Here is a 13,744-nt window from a genome sequence, read left to right on the forward strand (position 1 = left end):
TTTCGATTCGAGTATCGGCCTCGGGATAACAATTGCCAATTATAGCTAGCGCGAACCTGGCATGTCGGATCTTTCCAATGCAACATTTTCATGCGTGGCTCGTCATCCGATAACACGTGACAATCAAAAACACAAGCACGGAAAATTTAGCTTCTTCGACCAGAAACCGCTTCCGGCGTAAAAAGAGAATTTCCATCCCCTTCTAACCCCTCGATCTCGCGAAGCCCAGTTTTCCGTATTCGCGACACGTCGCGTCGAGCGTTATTTTAACCGAAATTGATGGCGAAACATCGGATATTTCAGCAACACCCATCGACTCGGGCAACACCAGCGGCCGTGTGTTCATCCCAAGTTCAACGTTGGCGACAAAGTTCCATGAAATCCTGCATCACCGTGACGCGTGTTTCTGTTCAGACTTGTACGGCTCGTGCTCACTTCGCCGCCTACTTCGACCTACTTTCGAGCCTCGTTTCATCCCTGCTGGGAGTACGGTGGTCACGAAACCGACAGGCCAATTTAAATATTTTATATGCAAGGCAAACATATTTCTAAAAGTGCGTTAATTCAGCTAATTGGTCACACAACGGAGAAAAGCGACTAGAGAAGTGGAACGACGGGCTGACATACTTTTCGAGGGTATTTTCCGGATAAATATTATATTCTCCGATACACAAGTAAACAACGATCATTTCGAGACTCTTTCGCGGAATTTTAGACGATATCCATTCCCGTTAGAAGCACCTCTTGCAAACTGTTTCTTAAAAATGAGAGCGCACAGGCACGATTCGCCGCGAATCTCCCATTTATCATTCGCTAATAATAAATAATCGCGAAACGTAGATCTTCGGTATCCTCTGGTGGTCTTATTGCGTACAGTATTCTTGGGGCGCAACAGACTCCTTTCCCCGAGCCACGGATCCAGGCTTCTGAAAATCACATGGATTCGCATCCTCTCTCGATTCCCTCTCGTGGTATCACTCGATCAGAGAGTGCACGGTGAATCGTATTTCCGATATGCGGTTTTTGAACCCGCGGTTTTCCTCCTCGCCGCAGAGGAGGTAAAACCGTGTCTGATACGTGTACAAAATGATCCACCCACGTTCCGTGCATTATCCTGACAGAGATACTTTGTCGTTCGAGGGACTGAATCGTGCTCTCCGCTCCGCCCGTCTCGTGCCCTCGACTCTTTTCTTCTCGTTTTTCGGCTTTTGCTGTTACTTTTTTTTATTTATACTTCGAGGTTTCGCAACGTCTGGGCGACGACCTGCTTCGGATGTCAGGAAGGAACGTTTCCCCCGCTGTCACCGTTTCGTCTGCTCGTAAAACAAAGACCGGTGCCCCGGTGTCGTTCACGTTGCGTTTATTCAAATGAGAGGCTTGTAATTCGGAAATTCACCGCCCAGTCGAACGGTCGACCAGTGGCGGACCTGGACCGTTCGAGACCCGAGGGTTGTTTCAACTTTTCCGGGAGCTGATCCATTTCTGCGAATCTTTTTTCACGAGTAAATTCTATTATCGGGAAACCAAGGCTTGCCAATCAAAGGCAACAAAAAGGCAATATATATAGTTGGACACGGGCAATTAGTCGGGAATCTGTTACGCGATAAAACAATATTAGAGTAAGCTGTACCGACTGTTACGAAATGCGTGCGAATCGTGGAAAATAGCGTACGAAAATCAAAAAACCAAGAGGTCGCGGATAGAAGCTTGGCTGGTTTCGCGATAGATCCGCCACTGCGCGAGGTCTACAGTCGAATGAACGACGATGGTGCCCTGAAATTTCATCCCGGAATTCCAGTCTGCGTCCGCCTCCGTCGGCCCTTTTCCGCTCGGCGTAACGACAGTCCGCCGCGAAGGAGAAGCTTGTCTCGACCATCCCCCGTCCCATATTTTTCCTACTTTACCCGCAACTTCCCCCCCCCCCCCCTCTTTCTGAAACACGGCTATTCCATGTTCGCCCCCGACGCGAATGTTTTATTCTTTGAATCGCACACGGGCCCGACTAGACCGAAATACGAATAAAATAAAGACCGGAGACGTTGGCACAAAACAAACCTCGCGTAGTTTAAATTGCACATGCAAATATCTTGTGAAATCGATGCCCCTTCAATGGAACTTCCTCAGCTACCGTTGGATTTCAATCGACGGTGGACGATTTCGGCGCGGAACGTTTGACTATGAGCGGGCCGCGCTTTCCATAATGCGGAGCTTCGCATGCAAATTGGCTCGGGTTGTTATTATAAGGGAAGCGGCGACCGAGATTGATAGATCATAAGAAGGCGCGATAATGGAAAGCCGTATAGAGCTGTTGACTCGTCGCGGACGACGGGATCGTTTCTTCCCGCTGGATGGAAATCCCGTGCATAAAATACCCATGGGAATACACCCCTACGAGGCTTCTGTGATGAAACAAGGTGTGACATTTTCTTAACGCGGTTTTTCAGATCCGCGCGTGTTCGTCATCGTCGGAATGCAATCTGGAAATGCAGTGATCGCGATAGCTGCTCAACGGATTAAATATCGTATCGTTATTAATATCGGGACACCGTTCGAATTTTCTAATGGAAGCTGTGGCTCGTTCGTTTGATTTATCATCAGTACCGCGGAGATCGATCGCGATCGCGATTTCAACGGCGCGAATTCCATGGGAAGAAACGCGCCGCCCGCCACGATGGCCATCCCAACCGCGTGAATTATTGGCCTATCAAGCGCAAAAATAAACGTTCGCTGGCTTCGTTACTTGCCAGCTAACTGTGCCAACACGAATATTCACGGCAGTCTTTGCCGATATTTATCGTTTACCGTAAAACGTACTCGGTCCCTTTGTTTCGGGCATTTCGAGTTCTTTCGGGAAGCGTCGAGCGATCGAAGATGTTTATACACGAGCGTACGTGGCCAAACACTCGCGACCGCGAGTTCCAAGAATCCTCTTAGATTCGAGGACCTTTGAGCAGGGTTATCCTTTACCCGAATCTATTCAACCCGTAACAATAACAACTGGTCCTCTCGTGGTGACGCAACTCACTCGAAGCATTCCTCGAGAAAGACGCGAATAACTAATAATACTAATAATCATCGCCACGAAGAATATCAACAAATACTCGAATCTTGACTACGATTCGAAGAATCTACCCCCCAATCCGCGAGAGGTCTAAGAAACGCGCTCAGCGCGGCAATTTCCTCGAGAGAGCATCTCTCTCTCTTGCTCGCCGGTCTCGCTGGGAAAGCGGGTGGCGCGGTGGAATCGCGGGCAAGAATTTTACGACGCCACGGGTTGCGCAGAAAAGCATTTATTATTTGCGGTCTTAGAGAAGCGATCCTCGTTATCCTCGTTACGGGGCGAGCGCCTCGACAAGAAGCCTCCCCGCAACAGAAGAAGTCCGAAAGCGGTTCGGGAGCGAGACGAGAACCTCGAGAGAGAGAGAGAGAGAGAGAGAGAGAGAGAGAGAGAGAGAGAGAGAAAGAGAGAGGCTGCGATTCGAACGAGCCGTGGACGCAGAAAAGGGTACCACAGAGAAGAGTGGAAGAGAAAACAATAAGACGAAAAGAGGAGGCGGAGGGCGGCGGAAGAGGACGATCGGAGCTGAAGAGGCGAAGCCAGAGAAGGACCGAGGAAAGAGTAGATAGGTACTGGCGGCGGAGTAATAACGGACTGCTCACCATGATTATAGAGCACGAGGCAGCCGGTACGTTGCTTAAATCAACAGAGAACAGAGCCGGAGGTTTCACCTGCCGAATCAATTTTTACCTCGTTTCGAGTCTGCCCGTCTCGTTTCTCCAGCCTACCTCCCCCCTCTTGCCTCCACCATCCTCCTCGTCCAGCATTATACCGACCGTGACCGGTTTTCCTGCTTACCAATTGCTTTTTCACGGATCAGATCCCAGGGATCCCCTCGACTCTCCACAGTTTCTCTGCCCGTTTCCTTCTTTTTTCCCCCTTTTCCTTGCCCCCTCTTTCGCTCGACCTCCAAGGACGAGTTTAATTTTCTTAACGGATCCGTTTATTCGCTGTTATCGACGACGAGTGGGAAGTTATCGAACGGAAACGCAGATATGTAGAAGCAATGGGTATGGTTTTAAGGAAGAAATTAAAACTGATTCTTGTCTGATTCTGATCGACGATAACAAACTATATTTTGATGCAAAAGCTGTCTACTCACCGCATACGTTTTTTTTCCTCGGCCTTTCCCTCATGGCGTCCTAAAAACTATCCCGCGACGTTATGCCGTGAAAGTTCGAGGACGTGTCCGGACATTGTCGAATTTACGAATGGCTCCATTATTCAGAGACGACGGAGGATGTAACGACGGTTTCCTTATTCCCAGTCGAATGCCAGCGACTAGGAGATCGACGCTTTGTGGGCTTTTTTTGCCTCGTTTCGGAGCTGGTCCCAGCATCTGTGGAGGAAAGACAACAACACCGGTCAGGTTTATGCTAGGACATCAAACCAGCCGTGGTCCGGAGGATATCGACGGTTTCGCGCCAACCAACATTGGGTCGAGTCTCGTCCGGAGTTAAAAGACGTTTCCCTTCTCCCTGCTTGTCCCTTCCTCGCGCCAGGGTCATGAATTTCGTCTATTCGCGGTTTATGACCTCTTTCCGTTCCCGGAACAACGACGCTTTTCACGTGCTGCGTGGACCAGAGTATCCGCAGACCGACCCTCTTCGAGTACGTACATGTACTTGACTTCCACTCGTGACTTGGTCATCATACGCGAATACTACCCGTGCGCGATTCGTGTCTCGTTCTCGACATCGATCCAGAGAATGTATGTAGACGAACACATGTCGAGAATCTTGTCGTACAGATCTGGGGATTCTTAGCGCGAACCTTGTCGTACTCGAATTTCAACAAAATCCTTGACGTCTACCGCGAGGAGTAGTCGTTCTGGCGTGAAATGACCCTCGTTTCGTTGGCAACGATTATCGTAGACTGGATTTGACCGACATCGAGAGCGCAAACACGGCTGTAAAATTCATGGCGATGCCTCCGCAATGGCATTATCACGGCCGTATGCCGTCGAGATCGGTTATTAATAACACATTAACGCACGTGTACGGAACGTCGAGCGCTGTTTTACGCTCGACCGAGGAAGCCCGAACGGTCAGACCGGAAGCGCAACGTTCGCGGAGATTCGCGCGCGAAATAACGTTAAATCCACGATGCGCCTCGTTATCAGACACGTCGAGCCGACATAGGTGCATTAACGAGCATATCGGCTTTACATTTTCCTCGCCATCGCCTCTTACAGAGATGGGTAACCCTCTAATCTTGCTACGAGCTACAAGCGGGTATAAACATTTGAATTATAAAGTGCAGGTATTGCGAAAATGTTCACCGTACTCGAAAAAACAGCTGCTGCAATGCGATCTCTGCTTGGCGAGCACGATCGCGCTCGCGCTGGCACTTTTGCACATGCGAGCCATTCGCAGCTGCCGAATCGTTCGACTCGCACGTGCATTGGACAGCTTAAGCAAATTGAAGCGCGAGTTGCAAATTTGTTCGAGACTAGCCACGCGATTATATACGAGACTGCGAGAATTGAAAGCTTGGAATAGTTCTTCCTACAGCTGTCTAGGACGGCTCGAGAACGTCCAGCAGTGTCTGATTAATTGAGCCCGAAGGCCACGGAATGGCTGTCGCCGCGCGACCCACATCGAGAGCTTACGTTGAATTCGTCGAGCGAGATGTTTCAATCACCGCGACAAGTTCGCATTGGACACGAATTAGCAGATATATATAAAATCGAGGGAATTAAATATCCTTGGGGTGGTTACCCGTAACATTAGACTGTACTTCTGAAACATTTCTGGGCTACTGTGCTTTTTTTATTTCCTCGCGAAAATTCCGCGTCAGTAGTTGCCACGGTTAAAAATAAACAAAAAAAGGTGGAACGGAATATTTTGCAGTTCGTGTACGAAGCTTCGTTACCGGGAGACCCGAATTTGAAAATTCGCGGCATGAGCGTGCAGTTGACGCCACTCAAGTTAATAAATTCGTTCGTAGACTGGTACGTCGAGGATGCCACGGAGAATACTGATATACCGTGATTTTAATAATTTGTAAATACATTCGTTAATTAACGAATTGTCAAGGTTGTTCTCGTTGTCGTACGCGTGTATTTGCTTCATGGATCAGAGATGTGCAAGCCGACGTCAAGACGAGTAATTGGAAAACAATTCTATTTAAAGCGAGCAACCTACGACGAGGACAGTCGTCCTAGGATCAAGGATACTCCTCGACTCGTCGAGCTACCGAATCTTCCATCGACGACGTATTAATTGAAACCCTGGTTATCCGAGCTGCCATTTTGCTTCACGCGAAACTCGCCCTCGATACAAGGGATCTTATTAATACCTTGATTAGGAACAAGCAAGAGGCAGTTTCAAGCGCTGGCTAGAAAGACCACTGCTGAAAGAGATTCAAGACTTTTCAAACGGATGCGATAGCATGGTCACGAAGGTCCCCGTAAAACGAGATCCTCGTTGCGGGACGGTCGAATGCAGTCTGCCGTGAAATGCATTACGTATGCATCGCGCTATCATGACGAGAATCCGAGGCCAGACGTTCTCTGATTCGCGCGCGCCACGGGATTTCCACGAGCGGAAACTGGTCCACGCCGGAAGACCCGTACGCGCCAGACATTATGAATTCCGAGTCGCGCCTGGGCCACTTTGTCCGTGCTTTTTCACTCCTTTTCTTGATTGAAAACGGCCTGAGAGGAAGGAGAAGAGGATTAATCGCGAATGCCGTGCAAAGAGCGTTGGAAATCGATCCGAGAGGGTCCTAATTAGTCAGTACCCCCGCGCTACCTCCTCGGGACGATTTGACGTGGAAAAATTTAATTCATTCTGGGTGAACCTATGACGGCAACGTTTCACCGTACTTCCGTTCAATAACGATGGACTTATTGACTCTGGGATGATTTAGGGTAACCGTCCCAGGAACGGTTCAGGAAAAATAACATTTTCCGTTACCCAGGAATTAATTAAAACGATCGCTTTCATCCAATATTTGTCTTCTTTCTTCTCTGAAACGTATCGTACATTTTGGATTCGTTAAACCGTTTCCAACCTTCGATTCGTTTCTAATCCCGCTGTGTCCTATAACGTTCCAAGATATCGCTGAATGCATCGTGCTTCCTTAATATCACGAAAACTCTTTGTCGAGTGTCTTATCGCTGATACTAGCCAGATTACCAACACAGCTACCCTATCAGCGCGTCCAAGTTTCTGGAGATTAGGATTTGGCCTACTTGCCAGACTAGCAATCGGTAGAGAAATTCAGACGATCGTTCAGGCAAATCGGCTCAGAGGATCGATACGCGTTTTCGATAAATCAAAGGCCTCCTTAGGTTTCTGCGAGTAACTCGGTCAGCCAGACATTAGCCATAATTGATCAGCTTATAACCCATTATGTCAACGCGTGCACACGTCCGGTTCAGATGTAATCAGAGCACACAGGGTCACCGCGAGTGTGCAGGAACAGCAACAGCGGATTCGGTTTCATTATTCACGGGTGTTTGATCGGTATAATGCAGTTCTCAATTAACAAACCGCGAACAAGTAGGAGACCTGCGCGCTTTCAGTTCTGGTTTCAAATATTTTTCTTCAATTTCGGAAAGCTTCCCCATCCGTTTGCTGTTACCATGATGATTGTTGCGTCTTCAAATATATCTTGGAGTGATTCGAGTTCTACGGAATGCCCGAGATACGCTCGCTAGCACGGCCGCGGCGTGCTACCGAGAAAGGAATTCGTTAATGGAGCTATCGCGAAGCCAAGGTCTGTCGCTCGATGCTTCTCGAAAATACTGCAATATATAAGATATACGAGAAAAACCAAACACCGCCATCGACGAACCACCAAAGATTCATTTCTAGCTATAATATTGAAACAAAGGCTACGCTGTTATCGCTGCTTCGCGAAATCCTATACGCAGCGGAGCCAATCGACCCTCTTACATTTATAATTGTGCGGCGCGACGAGTTATAGGCGTACCCGATGGCTCTAATTATGCATAGGCGAATTGGGTACCCTTTCATCAGCTATCGAATCTCGCCAGACCTCAGAATGACGTCGATTCAAATCAAACTAACTGCGGTCTGACCACGACCCGATAGATCCTCCGTTGTAATCGCGCAGCGAATTAAATATGCAACGCGCAACCCCGTCCAACGATTCTGTACGCGTAGACTGAGCGTTTTGTTGACTCGAAACTATTAATAGTTGACAGAGGCACGTTGAGATTGGAAAGCTCTGAAATTCCATCGATCTTCGGCAGTTAGACCCTATTCGTCGGAAAGTGAAAAGATAAAAGAGCATAGACGTTGCCGTGTTCGCCTGATACACGGTGAATTTAACAACTCGTCTCAATGGCGACGATTGAGAAACCCAGGTCTGGAAACGACGTATCGGTATCGCGATTACGCGTGGCGACCCTTTTGTCGGTCGAATCGTTGCGCGACTCGTAATATCGGGGCACGAGAAGGAAGGATGTAGAAACATCTGGCCATGTACGAATATCATACGACCTCGTAAATCCCGCGGCTGAACCGTCCACTTCGAGAGCTATAAAACAGTGCTATGCAGAGTAAAAAGCATCGAGCGGAGTGGCAACGCGATAAACCGTCGAGATGTGTTCGCCTCGGCTTCGTGCCACGCGCGTCTTTCCTATTTCATACATTTGATAAATTCTCTATTCTTTTCCTTCCGTTTCTATCTTCCTTTTTCTCTCGTTTTCCTCTCTCTCTCTCTTGTCGTCTTCTGTTTCTTCCTCTTTCTATTTTTTTTTTTTTTTTTTTTTTTTTTTAAATAAAAACGACACTTCCTCCAGAGGCCGTTAGGTCACGAACATCCCCTTCGCGGGGATATTTATGCTCTTACGTCACGAGAGAAATATCGCGCGACGAGAATCTTGCGAAGGAGCGCGTACACGCGCGCAGCATAACGGAATTCAAGAGAGCAGCACGTACACAACGATAGGTGCACCACGTAACAACGTACACGGCTTGTTTTTGTCCATGCGTTAATTAAACTCTAACTTCAGCGACCGACTGCACAGGGCCAGACGTAATTTTCCACCGCGTGACCCTGCGCGCTTTGATCCCGCAGCACTCGACGCGGGGGTGGAGAGCGTGTGTCCCGGTCAGTTTTCAGGGGCCAAGTCGAAAATGTGTTGCGAGCGGGAAATTTCGAAACTCTGTGGAAATGCCATTACCGGCTACTATCGATTGCTACTTTGTCGTTTGGCACGGAAGAGGAGGATCATCCACGCTCAAGCGGCCATCCGAGCATTTTCGAAAATAGTCTACGTCACAGGGATTCTCTCGACCAAGAGGAAATTTTGATTTCCAGAGAGATCGAGGAGATTGTTCGACGAATACAATCGACGAGACATCATTGTCGAGCTGTTAAATGCACGCAATGGCGCGGGCGGTACAACGAGTACTTTTCGTTTCAACGGACCACGCACCGTCGCGCTGTATTTCACGGAATAAAGGGAGGCCATAATATAATCGATCAGTTGGCTGTTGAAAAGCGGCCCAAGTAATTTTGCGCAGGGTTATACGCAGGTCGACCTTCTTTGCCGGAGAGGCCGACTCGCTCCATCGAATGTCGAGTCAAATGCAAACAAACCATTGCGAAACTGCATCTCGCACCACTTCTAACTCTTCGTATATGATTCAAGAGTAAATCGTTGAATCGCAGAACGAAGGTTTAAATCGCGACGATCTTTCTTGTTTTGCGAGGGTCTCGAAAGATCGACAAAAAGCTCACTGTCAGCGATGGTTGCAAAAAGATTCTGGATTGGCATTCACCGCGAGACTCGTTCCAAAGTACAACGGATGGGTAGCCTAAAGAAAGTAAGCGAAACGAATCTCAACTACAAACAGATCTTCTCGCAGGCCAACGCCGTCAATTTTACGTAACCCTTTCGCAACGAGTCGCGATAGAATTTCCAATGATTGAATAATTTCGTTTCGAGCGAAACCTAATATTGGGTAACGAAACCTTTCCCTGAAACGTGGTTCGCTGCGCAGACAAGTTTCTCGCGTCGACAAAGTCCACGACCGTTTCCCGAATTTTCCATACTCGAACATGTCGATTATTTAAATATTCGGATACACGTCGGTCGACGAGAATCCGATGAGGTTCTAATAAAATTGAAATTCTCATTCGACGAGGAACGACGAAGCGATTCTTTATCTCTCGCTGGTTGTTCGAAATTTGTAGTCGAATAAGAATTCACCCGTGTCTGGCCGGAGCTCTAGATACGAGGTCGAGAGTCCTGTTGGCGAGAACAAATTCGAACGTCTGACGTCCGATAAAGAGAAGGGGAAGAAGATCGTCCCTGTCCAGCCAGGTCGGTCAAACGAAAGGAGCGTCCGGTAAGGAGAGTAAGCAGGCAACATTTCTCAGCCGAGCCGACGCGGAGCCATAATCAATCCGGTGGATGTTGAAAAGAGGCGCGAGCTATCTCGCCCAAGGATCCAGGATGGTTCCAGCGCGCTCAGCGGGAAGTCCACCTTACGTATCCCGGTTAACATCGCGCCGAGTCCAGAAAATTGCGCGCAAAAGACCTCGTGGCATCCTCCTTATCCGTAACCTCTCCTATCCACCTAACTTTTTCCGTTCCTTTCGATCGCGATAAATATAATCATCCATTCTATCAATTAAACTCTATACCCGATCTCTGCACTTTACTTTCCTAATTTCGCGTGAAACTTTTTCAATCAACGAAATATAAATGTATCGAGGTTAGGCGAATCCGTGTGCATTTGTCCGCGAATTTGTTACGGAACAATTTTTCCTTCAAAGGATTGACATCATTGTTTACGAAGCTATAACCGGCGGAATTTCGAGCGCGTTTACCGAGACGGAAACTTGCTGGACAAACGCAGCCGATCCCCGAATCGCGATTGTTTTACGCTGCTCGACGATCGGGAGAATCATAACAATAGTTCGGTTTTGTTTAAACGCGAAACGTAATAGTTTCGACGAGTCCGATCGGCCACGTCGACCGTGTACGATTTCGATTTTCCGTGTTTGTCCGCCCCTCGCTCTGCGATTCTACATTTTTCGGAAATCGGTGCTCAACTCGGTTTTACGCGCGAGCTGTGTACCGAAAATATTCGAGAATCGAGAGAAACGCAAACGTAGAATTTAATCGACGGTGGAATTACACGGTCCGGCAATTAACGCGTTCTCGCAACCCTTGGCGTAATTTAACGCTGTTATTAAATTATACCTGGCTGCCTCCGACATAATTTAACATCGATATTAAGCCTCTCGCGTCGATCCAAAAATGTAAAAGCGTTTATCGGGATATTTTTTAAAAATGCTATCAAGAATCGAACCATCCTTCCCTTCCCAGGGCCTAAGTAGACCCACGTTACCGTCGATCCACCACCTAAATCACCTCCGTCCAGTCTTTCCTATGTCAGCTCGTATTCGACGATTCGAGCGAACGTAACTGTCCGTAAAGTTCTGTAAATCCGACCGAGGGGCAAAGATCCCCACTATTTCCATCCAATTAGCACGCGTAATCCCTTTCTATTAGCGAAGGCTTGGCTTCTACGTGCCGATCGAGCATCGCGGAAAATCGATGAACGTCTACACACGGAAGGAAAAGGACCCCGACGAGGATGGCGCGAGAAGAGCGAGACGGAGCCACGAAAGAGGGTTCTCAACACCGCAAAAGGGAGAACCAAGGAGCCATAATCGATCCGGCGTGCGCTGAAAGAAAGGAGGCGCGAGCTATCTCGCGCGAGGAGCTCGTGAGTCGAAAAGAACAAGGCGAAGCGGTGTCCAAGCGCTTCAGGGATGTTCATGGTGTTGCGGCCTCTCTCCCAGCGGGACGTCCAAAGTTCGTGCAGAAGGGACTACGTCGGCGTCGTTCCCGGTTAACTAGATGCCAGCCGAGATTCCACGGTGAAGGGTTGGACGGACGGACCTTACGGAGGTAATCATAAAGCTACGACGAGCAGAAGAAGAGGGAGAGTATGACGACCGAGCGGAGGAAGAGGACGGAGAGATGGCCGCGGGGCTGCCAGCGCGGCCTGGAAGCGTGTCAGTAAATTTAACCTAACCGAATGCCAGGGCATAAACCCCCCCCCCTCCCCTCCCCCTTCGCCTTTTTTCACCTCTGTCGCTTCTTCTTCCTCTTGCGCATCTTTCTGCGTCCAAGCGAACACAGGCATAGCTCTTCGGTACGTCGATCGGCCAGGAAACGTTCACCGTTGCGAAGTCGATCACGTGCACGGAAATTGTCCATTTAGGATGGCGATAAGGTCATTTGCAGCTTTTAACAAAACGTCGATTCCCGGTACGTTTGCACGAACGTCTAATCAACGGGTGGACGCAGAGAACTAGGTCTCTGGACGATCGCACCGAAATCGCGCTGAAAATCCACGAGTAATCTATCTCTTGGCCGCGGAGGGTAACCCGCACGAGAAGAAAATACGAAGAAAATAATTGGACGCGGAGATCCCGCGATGTTTTCCAACGAGTGACTTATAGACTGAGCACTCTTAACAAAGGTCCATTGTTAATTCATTCCTCCGTATGTTAGCTCGGGCAGAGGATAATTTATTCAGGCAATCGGAATCCAGCCGAAACAGAAGAATCTACGCATACCACCTCTCGACTACATACCGTCGATACGCATACCACCTTCGTCTCTTTAACTGCCTTCCTTCCTGTAACTTTTAGTGGGCTCCGCTCTGACTGCCAACCTATCCCCGCGTTGCGTTCAAGCTTACCTTCGGATGGACCGTAACGCAACCACGAACAGGTCCACCGAGCAACCCGAATTACACACTCCCTCGGCCACGGGATAACCGATGGCTCGTTCTTTCTCACTTCGGAGATCCTTATCTATGGTGGCTGGATGCTTCATCGACGACCTACGACGAAGGAGGAGCATGTCGGTTGCTTCCCTCGGCGAAGGTCGGAGGTTGAACAGTCCTCGATCGACAGCTGCCACGGAGTCGCCTCTCCAGCTCCGACGTGGGTGAGATTCCACGGTGAGAGTCACTCGTTATTTGTTGCTTACTTTTAGTTGCCAGCGCGCCTCGTCTGTCGATATCGAATCCCCTCGTCTTCGCTTCGGAGTTTCTCGCGGCGCGAGCTTCGTTAATTCGGCCGCCAGACTCGTGACAGACGAGAGAATCTACGGAACATCGTTGGGCCTCGATAAACCGGAAATAATTGTATCGAGCTATCCAACGCGGAGACGTTGTCGTAGTCGTTTAAGAAACGTGTTTAAATTAAAAAATATGGCTCTCTTATCGAGAAAATCAGTTTCCTTCGATCCCTCTATACTCGAATAAAATTCCGGCGAGGTTCGCCGTGGAGGGAAACGCACGCTAGTGGTAGGTGGGATCTGGAATGGAAGAAACTGTGTAAATGGCATACGCAACGAGATCGGTTGTTTTCGGAATGAGAGAGAAGGAGAGGCGAGAGCCAAAGAGAAGCTCGGAGCGCGTGTAACCAGCAACCGGGCGCTCTGTCCACTTATTAGCCGCTTAATGGACCGCGATCCACGGAACACGAATGTGTGCTGCCTTTCCGCGGGGACCATCAAAAGAGGCGGGAGCGTCCCGTTTATTTAGCAAACACGCCAAACCGCGAACCCTATTTCTTCAGGGGCCGCTTTAAAGGGATTAAAAAACGCCGAGCGGGACGGAGAAGGAAAAAGGAAGGGCTCAATTACAACGGGACGGAAATCGATAGGCCTCTCCG

The 13,744-nt window shown here is 48.9% G+C and overlaps 1 long non-coding RNA gene across 3 annotated transcripts in view; it reads right to left on the reverse strand.

Moving 5' to 3' along the window:
- Positions 1-13,744, reverse strand: part of LOC128877605 (uncharacterized) — a 113,775-nt gene that overhangs the window by 60,554 nt on the left and 39,477 nt on the right. For all 3 annotated transcript variants that reach the window (XR_008457268.1, XR_008457267.1, XR_008457269.1), the window contains one exon: positions 4,161-4,397. This is a non-coding gene — a long non-coding RNA (uncharacterized LOC128877605). The remainder of the gene's footprint in view (positions 1-4,160; positions 4,398-13,744) is intronic.

Source organism: Hylaeus volcanicus, chromosome 5 (genome assembly GCF_026283585.1).
Source record: "Hylaeus volcanicus isolate JK05 chromosome 5, UHH_iyHylVolc1.0_haploid, whole genome shotgun sequence".
Lineage (NCBI taxonomy): Eukaryota > Metazoa > Arthropoda > Insecta > Hymenoptera > Colletidae > Hylaeus > Hylaeus volcanicus.